This window comes from Paroedura picta, chromosome 1 (assembly GCF_049243985.1).
Source record: "Paroedura picta isolate Pp20150507F chromosome 1, Ppicta_v3.0, whole genome shotgun sequence".
Lineage (NCBI taxonomy): Eukaryota > Metazoa > Chordata > Lepidosauria > Squamata > Gekkonidae > Paroedura > Paroedura picta.
In genome coordinates this window covers 77,754,282-77,768,565 of record NC_135369.1, presented here as the reverse complement: position 1 = coordinate 77,768,565, position 14,284 = coordinate 77,754,282, and the positions used below count along the sequence as shown (strand labels likewise).

General features: G+C 42.6%; 1 long non-coding RNA gene across 1 annotated transcript; it reads right to left on the bottom strand.

Annotated features, from left to right (window-relative positions):
- Positions 1 to 2,192: 2,192 nt before the first annotated feature.
- On the bottom strand, positions 2,193 to 9,484 carry LOC143840503 (uncharacterized). Its single transcript, XR_013232234.1, has 3 exons — positions 8,947 to 9,484; positions 7,576 to 7,676; positions 2,193 to 2,839 (listed from the first exon to the last, which is right to left on the bottom strand). It is a non-coding gene; the product is annotated as an uncharacterized LOC143840503 (long non-coding RNA).
- Between the last annotated feature and the right edge of the window lie 4,800 nt (positions 9,485 to 14,284).

Below are 14,284 nucleotides of genomic sequence, written 5' to 3'. Positions count from 1 at the left end.
CATAACTATGTGAATATGCCATGTGGCTGTTTCCCAGAATGAGAGCACCCTGATTAATATAATTATGGTGCATGCTGGATCTTACCATAGACATATTCCTTTGATTGTAGGGATCTGGGCCCAAGCCTTGATTGGGTAGATGATTTAGCTCTCCCGCTTCAGCAATAATAGGAATGCCTGCCTTAATTAGATGTTAATTTTCTGTAATATGTAGAGTTAAATTAGCCCCTGTTATATTCCCAGGGAGACTGAAGACTAAGAACCGTTGAAGGAAAAAGCAGGCATAAACAGCAAACAGCTGACACATCTGGCTGTGAAACATGTAGCACAACAGAGTTTTAGCAGAACTCTGTGTGCAGTTGCTCACTTGCATAACTTTCCAGATTCCCTTTGTGAACATACTGATGGTTCTTGCTAAATACTTTATAAACAAAAAGAGGACATTACCCTAGGCTCACTGTTAGCGCATCTGAAGACTGATCTCTCATGCCTTCAGAGACCTGATATGTTAAATCTGCCTCCACTGTTGTGTTTCCTCCTTTCATCAGCTCTTAATATTGCTGCTGATCTTGCTTTGACAGTTGACTGTATTTCCTTGGTCAAAAAGTATGTAAATGAAAGCCTTTCTATTTCACTGGAGTTTATAAGATTAGACATAGGTAATTGGATCTTTGACTGTCTTTGCCACATATATGATGCAATTTAGTTGCTGTATCTTTTGTAGAGACACCAAAAAAAAGAGAGATTTTTTAAATGTATTTTTAAAATTATGCATTATACTAGAGGCACCCAGGGAAACAATGGGTGCTAGGATGCACACCTGCATTGTGGCCTTTTGGGGGGCTGACTACATGGCAAAGGCTCCTCCCCACTCCTGGACTCTTGAGACCCTACCTCCAAACCTCAAGGAATATTCTTGGCCCAGGGGTCACCAACCTTCAAGTATGTCCTCGAAATCTCCTGGAATTGGAGGTCATCTGTCGACTCTGCTGACTATAGAGATCAACTACCCAGGGGAAAATGGCAGTTTGGGAGGCTTCTGGGGATGAAAGGGCTTTCTTGGGAGGGGGGAAGTCTATAGCAGTGTGCTCCAGAGAAGTTGCGGGATGCTAATATCCAGTTGGACCCTGGGGATTTGCTAGAATTCCAGGCAACAGAGATCTGTCCCCCTGGAGAAAAGGGCTACTTGGGAGGGGGGACTCTCTGGCTTTGGATCTCATGGAGGTGCAGGGATGCCAGGATCCAGGTAGGAAACAAAGAGAAATGCTGTGTGGTAGTAATTGAGAAAAATAAGAAGTTGGTTCTTATATGCCACTTTTCTCTACCAGAAGGAGTCTCAAAGTGGCATACAATCACCTTCTCTTTCCTCTCCCCACCACAGGCATCCTGTGAGGTAGGTGAGGCTGAAAGATCCCTGATATAACTGCTTGGTCAGAACAGCTTTATCAGCGCTGTGGCGAGCCCAAGGTCATCCAGCTGCCTGCATGCGGGGGAGTGGGGAATCAAACCCAGCTCGCAATATTAAAAATCTGCACTCCTAACCACTAAACCAAACTGCAGTAGTTATTGCTAATAACAATAAACATCCAATAATTCATAAAATTGTCACAGTTTCTTCCTTCAATGTTAATATTTAATTGATAGCATAATTTGTTTGAAGAACTGAAAAACTTGCAGTCTGTACATTTTTCAGTTCAGTTCAGTATCAAAGTAATTAAAAAATAAATTGTCTGCATGCAATTTGAGCTGATTGGCCCTTACTGGCAGAGTGCAATTTGAACTGATTGCCCCTCATTGGCAGAGTGCTTTCTTCCTATTAGTAGCACATCCCCAGGGAGGGCCAATCAGGCAGGGAGTGAGTTGTGTGCACACAATTTGACCTAATTGCTCCTAATTTGCAGAGTGCAATTTGAACTGATTGGCCCTCATTGAGAGTGCTCTCTCTCTCTCTCTCTTGGTGGCACAACCCCAGGGAGAGCCAATCAGGTACGGAGTGAGTTGTCAACTTGAGCTTTATGTTTAATAATGATAACGATTAGGATTGTGATATTAGGCATTACAATTTTGTTAATTTAGCATATGTAACCCCTTATTTATTCTGTAATCAGGCTTTTGTGAACATTCTTGGTCCATCTTGTTTGTAGGGAAGCCACATTTTGTCAGGGAAATCTTCACTCTTTTCAGATTAAAAATTCAGGTTTATTATTTATTTTATATTTTGATTTTATCCCGTCACTCCTGAAAAAACAGCTCATAGTGGGTTACAAATAATTATTCCCCAATAAACCCCCATAAAACCCATAGCCCGCCCCCGACACTCCCAACAACAATTTAAGCAGTGAAACCCCCCTACTCCACCCTCCAGATGCCTTCACCAGTCCTAGGTTTATGGTCTGAATGGACATGATGCCTGAATCTTGCTGATTGTAAACTAGTCTGAATCTTCTCATTGCTTGTATGGCAGAGACTCTTGAATAAATACTTTGAGTTCCTTGATAGAGGAAAGATGAATATGAATAAATAAATTGGGGTGGATCCAGCTTAACATTTCTGCTTAGGAAAGGGGGGATTCTTGCTGATTTCCTTCTCATTGCAGACCTCTCATGCTACTTTTAGGGCTCTATTGTGGGGGGCAGCTAGGCAGGGGAAATAAGAAAGTCATATTTTGCTGATGGAAACAGATCTGTCAGCAGTCGTTTTTTGTTGGAGGATCAAACTATTTAATCCCAAACTGCAGCTTGAGATAAACGTCACACTTTTTTTTGAGATCAAATATGCCAGTTTTCTTTTTCTGTCTTCGGGACAACCAGGTGCAAGAGAGCAGGGCTCCTTTAAATACCTGTGAGGGAAGAAGGAATGCTCATATGTGAAACTTATTGTCTTGCAAAGCTTAAAAAAGTCATGCTGCTGAAAATTTCTGAATCTGTACAACAGCCATTAGAGAGAAGGTTCCATCTGACTTCCTAGATATCTAGTTGCCCTCCTTTTCTTCCAAAAGACATCTAAACAGACAAACCAAGAAATGAAAGTACTGGTGGTGTCACAATGAAACCTGACTTAGATCAGGGCACAACCACTTGTGGATCCTGCTTCAGCAGCTGAAGGCCAGTTGTATAGAAAGCCCACCATCATGTCCTGACTAAAGAACCCTGTCTTTCAAGACAGTGAAATTGCCTCAGTTTTTCAGCTTATAACCATAATTCCATTATATGAGCAGAGACAGATCATGTTAACCTCAAGGGACCTCGATGGCTGCCAGTTTATCTGACAAGTATTAGGCTGTATTTAAAGGTCTGTTTTAGGGACAAGCCATCAATACCTGTGGTACACACAACCCAAAGGATCTTTGCAGGCCATTTGCTACTTTTTCACTGCACACAACCCCAAAAGTGCTGAATGAAAACCTGCATGTTCTTGGGAAATCTGCCAAGAACATTGAACTGGATCCTAGGGTTTATTTCCACTGGATCAATGGCATATTCACTGGCAGTGGGGTGGTGGTGGTGGTGGGGGGGTAGTGGGATTCCTGTAATTTCTACTTCTTACTCCAGATCTCCCAGTGTGATTCTTAAGGGCCCTGTGAATTCCTGAAGGCATTGGAGTGGGGAGATGGCTATAGCAGGATGGCAGAAGTAGGAAAATTCTTTTTCATGACTGAACTTCTGCTCACAGATCATAGGACCCAACTCAGAATGTTCTAAATGAAGCTCAATAAATTAACAAAGGCAATGTTAAAATAAGCAAGAAGCAAATATTAAAATTTATAGAAAACAGAATGATGTGTTTTATACAACTCAGGAGGAATGGTGTTTTTTTCCTGCACTCCTTTCTGTTCTCACAGCACTTTCTGACCACTGGTTGTCAGGGTTGTGGGACCCAAATGAGGGAATAGCCATGTGGATGGGGGACTGAGTGCCAAAGGCCAAGGAAGTGGAATAACTCCTCCTTTCTCTTCCACAAGTGCAGCTCCACTAAGGAAAGGGGCCGACTCCATCCCTGCACTCCAGCCCACCAACCTGCATGCCCTTGGTTCATAGGGATACTTAGATTCCAGGATTGATCTTTCTGGGGTTCAGAAGTATTGTGGATTTTAATTAGTTTCTCTAGCAAAGTTGCACAACAGAAAAAACAGGTGAGGTAAATTTATTAGAAAAATATGCTTACTTTTATTAAAGTAGGTTCACCTCCATTGTAATTTGTTGTTGTTATGTGCGAAGTCGTGTCCGACCCATCGCGACCCCATGGACAATGATCCTCCAGGCCTTCCTGTCCTCTACCATTCCCCGGAGTCCATTTAAGTTTGCACCTACTGCTTCAGTAACTCCATCCATCCACCTCATTCTCTGTCGTCCCCTTCTTCTTTTGCCCTCGATCTCTCCCAGCATTAGGCTCTTCTCCAGGGAGTCCTTCCTTCTCATGAGGTGGCCAAAATATTTGAGTTTCATCTTCAGGATCTGGCCTTCTAAAGAGCAGTCAGGGCTGATCTCCTCTAGGACTGACTGGTTTGTTCGCCTTGCAGTCCAAGGGACTCGCAAGAGTCTTCTCCAGCACCAGAGTTCAAAAGCCTCAATTCTTTGACGCTCGGCCTTCCTTATGGTCCAACTTTCGCAGCCATACATTGCAACTGGGAAGACCATAGCCTTGACTAAACGCACTTTTGTTGGCAGGGTGATGTCTCTGCTTTTTAGGATGCTGCCTAGATTTGCCATAGCTTTCCTCCCCAGGAGCAAGCGTCTTTTAATTTCTTTGCTGCAGTCCCCATCTGCAGTGATCTTGGAGCCCAGGAAAATAAAATCTGTCACTATCTCCATTTCTTCCCCTTCTATTTGCCAGGAATTGAGAGGGCCGGATGCCATGATCTTTGTTTTCTTGATGTTGAGTTTCAAGCCAACTTTGGCACTCTCCTCCTTCACCCGCATCAACAGGCTCTTTAGTTCCTCTTCACTTTCTGCCATTAGAGTGGTATCATCTGCATATCTGAGGTTGTTGATATTTCTCCCTGCAATCTTGATCCCAATTTGTGACTCCTCTAATCCCGCATTTCTCATGATGTGCTCTGCATACAAGTTAAATAGGCAAGGCGACAGTATACAGCCTTGCCGAACTCCTTTCTCAATTTTGAACCAGTCAGTGATTCCATGTTCAGTTCTCACTGTTGCTTCTTGACCTGCATATAAATTTCTCAAGAGACAAATAAGATGCTCTGGTATTCCCATCTCTTTAAGAACTTGCCACAATTTGTTGTGCTCCACACAATCAAAGGCTTTAGCATAGTCAATGAAGCAGAAGTAGACGTTCTTCTGGTACTCCCTAGCTTTCTCCATGATCCAGCGTATGTTGGCAATTTGATCTCTAGTTCCTCTGCCTCTTCGAAATCCTGCCTGTACTTCTGGAAGTTCTCGGTCCACATATTGCTGGAGCCTAGCTTGTAGGATTTTGAGCATAACTTTGCTAGCATGAGAAATTAGTGCGATGGTGCGGTAGTTTGAACATTCTTTGGCATTGCCCTTCTTTGGGATTGGAATGTAAACTGACCTTTTCCAATCCTGTGGCCATTGTTGAGTTTCCCAAATTTGCTGGCAAATTGAGTGTAGCACTTTTACTGCATCGTCCTTTAAGATTTTGAATAGTTCAACTGGAATGCTGTCACTACCACTAGCTTTATTGTTGCTCAGACTTCCTAAGGCCCATTTGACTTCACATTCCAGGATGTCTGGCTCCAGGTCAGTAACTACCCCATTGTGGTCATCAGGGATGTTAAGCTCGCTCTTGTATAGTTCTTCTGTATAATTTTGCCACCTTTGTTTGATCTCTTCTGCTTCTGTGAGGTCCCTACCATTTTGGTCCCTTATCATACCCATCTTTGCATGAAACGTTCTCTTCATATCTCCAATTTTCTTGAAAAGATCTCTGGTCCTCCCCATTCTATTGTTTTCTTCTATTTGTTTGCACTGTTCATTTAAGAAGGCATTCTTATCTCTTCTAGCTTTTCTCTGGAATTCTGCATTCAATTGGGTGTATCTTTCTCTTTCTCCCTTGCCTTTCACTTCCCTTCTCTCCTTAGCTATTTGTAAAGCTTCCTCAGACAGCCATTTTGATTTCTTGCATTTCTTTTTCTTTGGGATGGTTTTAGTTGCTACCTCTTGTACAATGTTGCGAACCTCCGTCCATAGTTCTTCAGGCACTCTGTCTATCAGATCTAATTCCTTAAATCTATTTGTCACCTCCACTGTGTATTCGTCAGGGATATGATTTAGTTCATACCTGAGTGGCCTAGTGCTTTTCCCTACTTTCTTCAATTTAAGCCTAAATTTTGCAACAAGAAGCTCATGATCTGAACCACAATCAGCTCCTGGTCTTGTTTTTATTGACTGGATAGAACTTTTCCATCTTTGGCTGCAGAGCACATAGTCAATCTGATTTCTGTGTTGACCGTCTGGTGATGTCCATGTGTAGAGTCGTCTCTTGGGTTGCTGGAAAAGAGTGTTTGCTATGACCATTGTATTCTCTTGACAAAATTCTACCAGCCTGTGCCCTGCTTCATTTTGTACTCCAAGGCCAAACTTGCCTGTTATCCCGGTTATCTTTTGGCTTCCTACTTTAGCATTCCAATCCCCCATGATGATAAGCACATCATTTTTGGGCGTTGCTTCTAGAAGGTGTTGTAGGGCTTCATAGAACTGATCAACTTCATCCTCTTCAGCAGCAGTGGTTGGGGCGTAGACCTGGATCACTGTGATGTTGAATGGTTTGCCTTGGATTCGAACTGAGATCATTCTGTCACTTTGGGGATTGTATCCCAAGACTGCTTTTCCTACTCTCTTATTGATTATGAATGCTACTCCATTTCTTCTGCGAGATTCTTGTCCACAGTAGTATACCTGATGGTCATCTGAATTAAATTCACCCATTCCTGTCCATTTTAGTTCACTGATTCCTAAAATGTCAATGTTCAGTCTTCTCATTTCTTGTTTAACCACGTCCAGCTTGCCTTGATTCATGGATCTGACGTTCCAGGTTCCTATGGAATAAAAATCTTTACAGCATCGGACTGTCTTTTCGCCACCAGTTACTTCCACAACTGAGCGTCCTTTCGGCTTTGGCCCAGAAGCTTCATTCATTCTGGCGCTACTCGTACTAGCCGTCTGCTCATCCCCAGTAGCATATTGGACACCTTCCGACCTGAGGGGCTCATCTTCCAGCGTCATATCGTTATACCTATTGGAACTGTCCATAGAGTTTTCATGGCAAAGATACTGGAGTGGTTTGCCATTGCCTTCTCCAGTGGATCACCTTTTGTCAGAGCTCTCAGCTATGACCTGTCCGTCTTGGGTGGCCCTGCACGGCATAGCTCATAGCTTCACTGAACTACGCAAGCCCCCTTGCCACAACAAGGCAGCGATCCTTGAAGGGGGCAGCGATCCTTGAAGGGGATCGTTGTAATAGAGGTCGATAAAAGCCTAATTGAAAAAAAAAATACTTCCCCCTAAAACAGGCTAGCTTATCTAGCATCAGATGAACGCAAGCGTGATTTGTTTAAGCAAGTCTCATCTGCTCATACAAGTCTGGACTTACCTAGCATGAATGATATCAAGAGAATATATTTTCTCGTTTCACACAGGAAAATCCAGCTGAAAAAGCACAATGAAAGTGCATTATCCAACGTGTGTGAGAACCTGAGGAGAAGGGGAGAATACAAAGGAGGAAGGGAGAATAAAAAGGAGGGGAGGAAGCAGAGGAATTCCCAGCTTAGATAATAGGAGGCACCCTATTAAGTAAGGAGATCACACACACACACACACACACACACAATCTGGTTCCAATGCTCCCCCAGTGTCCAGACATGCTGAGCTACCTTCACCCTAACTGGAAGGACCTACAGGAATTCAGGAATATACCAGGAAACAGGAACACTACATGCTCTCTCTCTCTCTCTCTCTCTCTCTCTCTCTCTCTCTCTCTCTCTCTCTCTCTGTCTCTGTCTCTGTCTCTCTCTGTCTCTGTCTCTCTCTCTCTCTCTCTCTCTCTCTCTCTCTCTCTGTCTCTCTCTCTCTCTGTCTCTCTCTGTCTCTGTCTCTCTCTCTCTCTCTGTCTCTCTCTCTCTCTCTGTCTCTCTCTGTCTCTGTCTCTCTCTCTCTCTCTCTCTCTGTCTCTGTCTCTCTCTGTCTCTCTCTCTCTGTCTCTCTCTCTCTCTCTCTCTCTCTCTCTCTCTCTCTGTCTCTCTCTGTCTCTGTCTCTGTCTCTCTCTCTCTCTCTGTCTCTGTCTCTCTCTGTCTCTGTCTCTGTCTCTGTCTCTCTCTCTCTCTGTCTCTCTCTCAATATTGCCTGGCCAGGGATAAGATGTTTTTTGTTCTTTTTACAGAGAATTTCATAGAATGCTGCATCACCTTCCTGTTCTGTTTACTTTGGAAAGGAGGTCTGAAGACCACTGAGCAAAGAATTCTTGGCCCAGTCTCCGCTCCACCTCTCCCTAGTCTTTCTCTTCTTGCACTCCAAGTGTGATACCATTTTGGGGTATGGCTGGCTGTGTTCAAATCAAATAGTGCCTTTAGTCAATGGTGGGATGGGATGTAGAAAGCAAGCATGAAAATGTCCTGCATTAAAAGACATCACTTAAAGCCTGCTATAATTTCTCTCTTTTCCATTTGACAGGCCTAGTATGTGCCAAGAGAAGCTGATGTTGATGCTGGCTATGGATGCACAAATATGGGAGCAAAAATACCCCTTGCATAGCCATATTTTTAAATATAATCAATGAGCTTTCATGTGTGATGTAGAAATGTCAGAATTGGTCCCTTGTAGAGCCAGTTAGAGCACAAATGAAAAGGCAGGGTGATAAAAGAGATCTGTGATCTGAATACGCTGTCCTACTTAAATGACCAAGGTGTTGTTTCCCAACATGAAGGTAAATTGGCAGGAAAACCAGGTATTAAGAAGGATACTTACTGTTCTGAGAGAAGATGGAAAACAAACACCATGTGGAAAATTGCCTATGAAAGAAATGATGGGCTGGCATTGGTAATTGACGGAAGACCTTTCTTCGGAATTCAAAGGGTTTGGGAAGAGACATTTTGCTTACAGTCCTTGCCAATACAGGCAACCTTTTCCAGCAATACACCAATGAACAAGCTTCTTTAGAGTATTTGCAATGGAAACAGCATGGAGAATATCTGGCCAGGAGGGTAAAATTATATATACAGAGTCAAATAGTAATGATCCTTTTTCTCTGTGGATTGCCAGATGTGACTGAATAATTGCCAACTGAGAATCTAGGACCTCTTAATTTCTGCCTAAGATTTAATTATATCTTCAGTACAGGGGAGGAGGGAGAGAGAGAAAGGCATCCTGCGCTCTTTTCAGAATAATTGGTGTTTTTGGGCAGTATGTGTCTGTTTTCCTGGTGGTAGGTATAATCTTTTTTCATGCAATCCAAGATCAAAAAGCATATACGCTATAATTCCCACCATAAGAATCTGAAGAGCTGCTTTGCTTCTATTCTGTAGATATCTTAAACTATACTGCACTTCTGTTATAAATCATGTGCAAGGAGATGAAGGAGACCAAAGAGGAACAAAGACATCCATTGAAGAAGTGATGCACACACATTGATTTTCATCTGAATAGTTAGAGATGATAGTTAGTCCTGTCCAGGGGGATGAAAAATTAGACCTCTTCTCAAGGAAGAGGCGGTCTAGTCTTAACGCTCTAACTTTAAGAATCATTCAGCCAGCAATGACATCAGCTGATTTGTAGAACATGTAGAAATGGTAATTTTACAGTTTCATCAGCATGTTCTTCTCCTTATACTGGGATCAGAAATGTCATATGGGGGTTTTATTGGAAATTTCTGGACATAATATTTGCCTTTTTGCCAGTATTCTAATTTTTCCAGGGATATTTTCAACTAACTCATTTTTAAGAGTACACTGCAAGCAGGGTTGATGCATTCTGTTCTGAAGAAAGCTACTCTTTTCAGAACTTTAAGATGGATGGAGACAAAGCTCCTAGTTCTTCTCCAATGTTAGTCCTGAATTACAAGAAAAATCCATTACGCACACATTGGAGAATTCACTTTCAGTGTGCTTTTGCAGCTGGATTTTCCTGTGTGGAAAAGGAAAATCTACTTCTAAAGTGCATTGAAAGTGCATTATCCAACCCGTGCATAATGGGCCTACCTGTAATAATGTTTTGATGGTTCAATTTCTCCCACAGTTCTTTGTTCTAGATCGCAACTGTATGCATGTTTGAACTGCCCCATATCAACACTTGATTTCAGCAATCATCTATAGCAGGTTTAAGAGAGTAAAATTCAGCATAATCCCTTTTCAGAAAAAGGGAGATGCTGTAAAGGTGCGATGTGATTTGTTTGTCATTGTGTACAGTAACTTAGGTAGGCCTGTGTGAATATAGCCTGCTTTACAATTAGAGCACATTCCTGTCCCAACAGAACCCTGCATAAGGAAGCAACTTTTCTTCCACCATCTTGTGCTGCTTCCCTAGAGAAGGGATGTTGTGAATCTGACTAAAGAATCCTTCAGTTTTAGGTGTGGCACAAATACTTGGGATCTGTGACTAAGTGGGGAAGTGACATTACAAATTTGGATGCAATACTGAGACCCAGATAGGATGAAGTCACAAATGAGGTTTATTAGTGGGAAGAACAAAATTAAGGCAGGGAAATTTGCAAATACTGAGCAATGAAAATACTACTGTCTGATGTTCAGTATCTAGAAGAGAGCAAGGCTGCTTCTGCACAGCGAATTCTCTGTGCAGCTCTGATTGCCGTTGAGAACATAGAGGCATACCCAGGGACAATGGAGCATCCACACAGAAGTTTTCACTACACTTTACTTTCCTCAGCCCTCTTTCTGCCTGATTTGCTCTGAGAATCATCATGGAGGCAAGCAGGTTGGTGCAGCACCAAGGCGGAGAGTATGTGTGACAAAGGCAAAATGGAGGCCGCATGGTAGTTCGCCCCAGCATATCCAAGCCATCTGATAACCTATCGCTGATAACCTGCCACTGAAGGAAGCAAGATTCTAGCCTTGCTGTATAAGTGGGCTGTTGGAGTACCAGAATGGAGGCAACCAGGCTTCATGTGCAACTCTGTGACATACACTTAGCAGAAGATCAAGAGTGCCCTCTCCCTCTCTCTCCCCTTCTTCAAAGCAGCAAGCCTGTTTCTGATAAATAGTCAGCACTGATCTGTACTGCCATTAAAATCAATGGGAAGTGCATAGCATTTTCAGAGGTAAAGATTTTTAACTTTTGCTCTTAATTTGTGGTGTCCCCACTTGACAGAATACAACAGATGTATAAAAATGAGAAACAAAAGCTGATTGTGCAATTGAGACGCAAAAATTTAACCTGTAATAAATATGGATTACCATTAGATGGCAATGTTCCACAAGAATGTACTTTTCATTAAAAAAATGAAATGTATTTGGCTGTTGAAGTAGGGTGCTTCTCTGACTGCAATATTTTTGAGAACATTTAGGAGAAGGATTATAGTAGTAGTCTGCCTGGAGAACCCAACCAAGGGTTATGATGCACAGAGAAGTTACGATGTAGGGAGAAGCAATGCTGAGGGAAAGGAAAGACTTGTGTTGACCCTGAAAAGACATTCCCCTTCTTACCCTCCTCACCCATGGGGCAAAAGGGCCTGGTGGGGGAGGGAGCCAAAGAGAATGGCTATTATATGGTAATAAATGTTTTCCAAGCTGGGGTATTACTAGTTTGGTGTTTAACTGTTTGTTCATTTTAATGATTTAACCTTGTTAATGATTTTTATCTCATTTTATGTTGAACACCCATGAAACTACCTTATACTGAATCAGACCCTCGGTCAGTTGAGATCAGTAGTGCCTGTTCAGATGGACAGAGATGTTACGATGTAGGGAGTAGTGCCTTCAGATGGACAGTGGCTCTCCAGGGTTTCGGCTAAAGGCTTTCACAGCAGGTCCTTTTAGCTGGAGATGCTGGGGCAATGAACCTGGTGTCCTATGCGAACAAAGCAGAGGCTCTTCCACAGAGCCACAGCCCATCCCATAAGGCAGTTCGAGTAGGTCTCTGGAGAGTGGCACAGACATTTTCCAAGCAGATAAAATAAACAAATAAATGGAGGGATCAGTTTTTTGGCAATTCATACCTGTCTGCAGTTGGGAGAATGCTGTTGGAATGTCCTCTCAGACACTATATCAGGTACTTATATCTAGATATATATCTGGTAATATCAGGTGTTTCAAAAAATATATCTATTTTGATTTGATTTATTGGGTCTATAAAATGTCCATCTTAGCACAGCCTTCTCGGGGTGGTGTACAAAAAGATAAAAACAGTAACCCAATAAAGTCATAAGAATTAACTTAAAACTGTTACAGACAGCTATTGGCATCCCCTTAGTTTCCCAGTGCGGTCCCATTTATCAGGGTGTGGGGAGCTTCTAGATATTCCGTACTTCCTAGCCTCAAGCAAATGCTGGGTAGAAGAGCTCCATCTTGCAGAAACTACGGAACTCGATGGACATTTAAGCATATCTGGCAGAGGGCATTTCAAAGAGAAAGCAGGTCTTAGCTCAGGCATCCATTAATGCAAATGTAACACCTCTGTTGGTAGAATTTTTATTCACGTCACAAATACGTTGCCTCAGCATTCTGTTCTGCATTATCTGCCACAAGATAAGCAGGAGTCTTGTTGCACCTCACAGAATAACACATTTGGACTCTAATTTAAGCTTTTGTGGATGAGAGCCTAATTCATCTGAAGCCGTTGTAGTCCAACAAGTCCATGGGCTCTAGGCCATGAAAGCTTTTGCTGGAGTAAAAACTTCCTAGTTTTTAAGATATCACAAATGGCTCCTGTTTGTTTTTGTTGTTACTGTAAGATATTACCATCAATAGGGCAGAAGGATAGTAGAACCATTCATAGAATCATAGAATCATAGAGCTGGAAGGGATCTCATGGGTCATCTAGTCCAACCCCCTGCACTATGCAGGACACTCACAACCACTGTAACCTGCCACCCCCTTGAGCCTTCACAGAATCAGCCTCTCTGTCAGATTGCTATCTAGCCTCTGTTTAAAAATGTCCAAAGATGGAGAACCCACCACCTCCCAAGGAAGCCTGTTCCACTGAGAAACTGCTTTAACTGTCAGGAACTTCTTTAGATGGAATTTCTTTTGAATTAATTTCATCCCATTTGTTCTGGTCCATCCCTCTGGGGCAAGAGAACAACTCTGCCCCATCTTCTACATGGCACCCTTTTAAATACTTGAAGATGGTTATCATATCCCCTCTCAGTCGTCTTCTCTCCATGCTAAACAGACCAAGCTCAGACCAAGCTCATATGGGAGATGCACCATTTTATCTCTCAGCACTATATTTTACATCAAAAATAAACCACAGCTCTTTCCATTTGGGTTGGAACTATGACCCTGGTTTGTTCTGTCCCATGTCTCACATCTGTCTTCTACAGACTTTCAGTTAGCTGCAGTAGGGAAAACAGGTTACAGTGTCACCTGAGCCCCAAGTTGGTCCCTAGTTCCTGTTTAGTGTGGCCGAGAAGGGACCATGCTTTCATGGCAGAGTGGGGATTTGAACCAAGGTCTCCCAGATGCTAGTATGATATTCTATATGAGAAAGAGCAAGAGCTCAGTAACATCTTAAAGACTAACAAAATTTGTAGCAGGGTATGAGCTTTGTCACTGCTCGCTTCCTCTTAAGTAGCACTTAAGGTGCTACTGGCCTTTTGCTCTTTTCTACTAATACAGATAGAAGTGGTCCTGTAAGTATTCAGGCCCCAAACCATTTAGGACCTTATAGGTAAGAAACAACAGTTCATGCCATTGCAAACACTTGCCAATTCATGTCAAAAGTTGGATTCTGGTGCATAGTACATTGTCTGCACAAATACAGATCAAGTTTCTGACTGGCCTATTCTATCACTCCCATTGCCCCCCACAAGTGAAAAAGAAGCCTGGAAAGGAGGACTTTTTAACAGAAAAAAACTGGTGGGAAAAGAGAGAAGCAGGCTGTCTCCATCTACCCTTCTTCCACTCAGGCACTGCTTAGCAGGGCTGTTTTGAGTTCTTTAAAAGTGGAGAAAAGGTGTGTGGAATTCTGCATAACATGTGATTTGATCCTGATGATGCTTTCAGAACCCCAAATCCTTTAAAATAGGATCGACCCCACATTCTGAAGCGCAAGTTACCTTAACTACTTTGTCCTCTGCGCAAATCTGCCATACTGCCCACATGGAGGAGCCCTGCCTTTGCCTAAAGGTCCA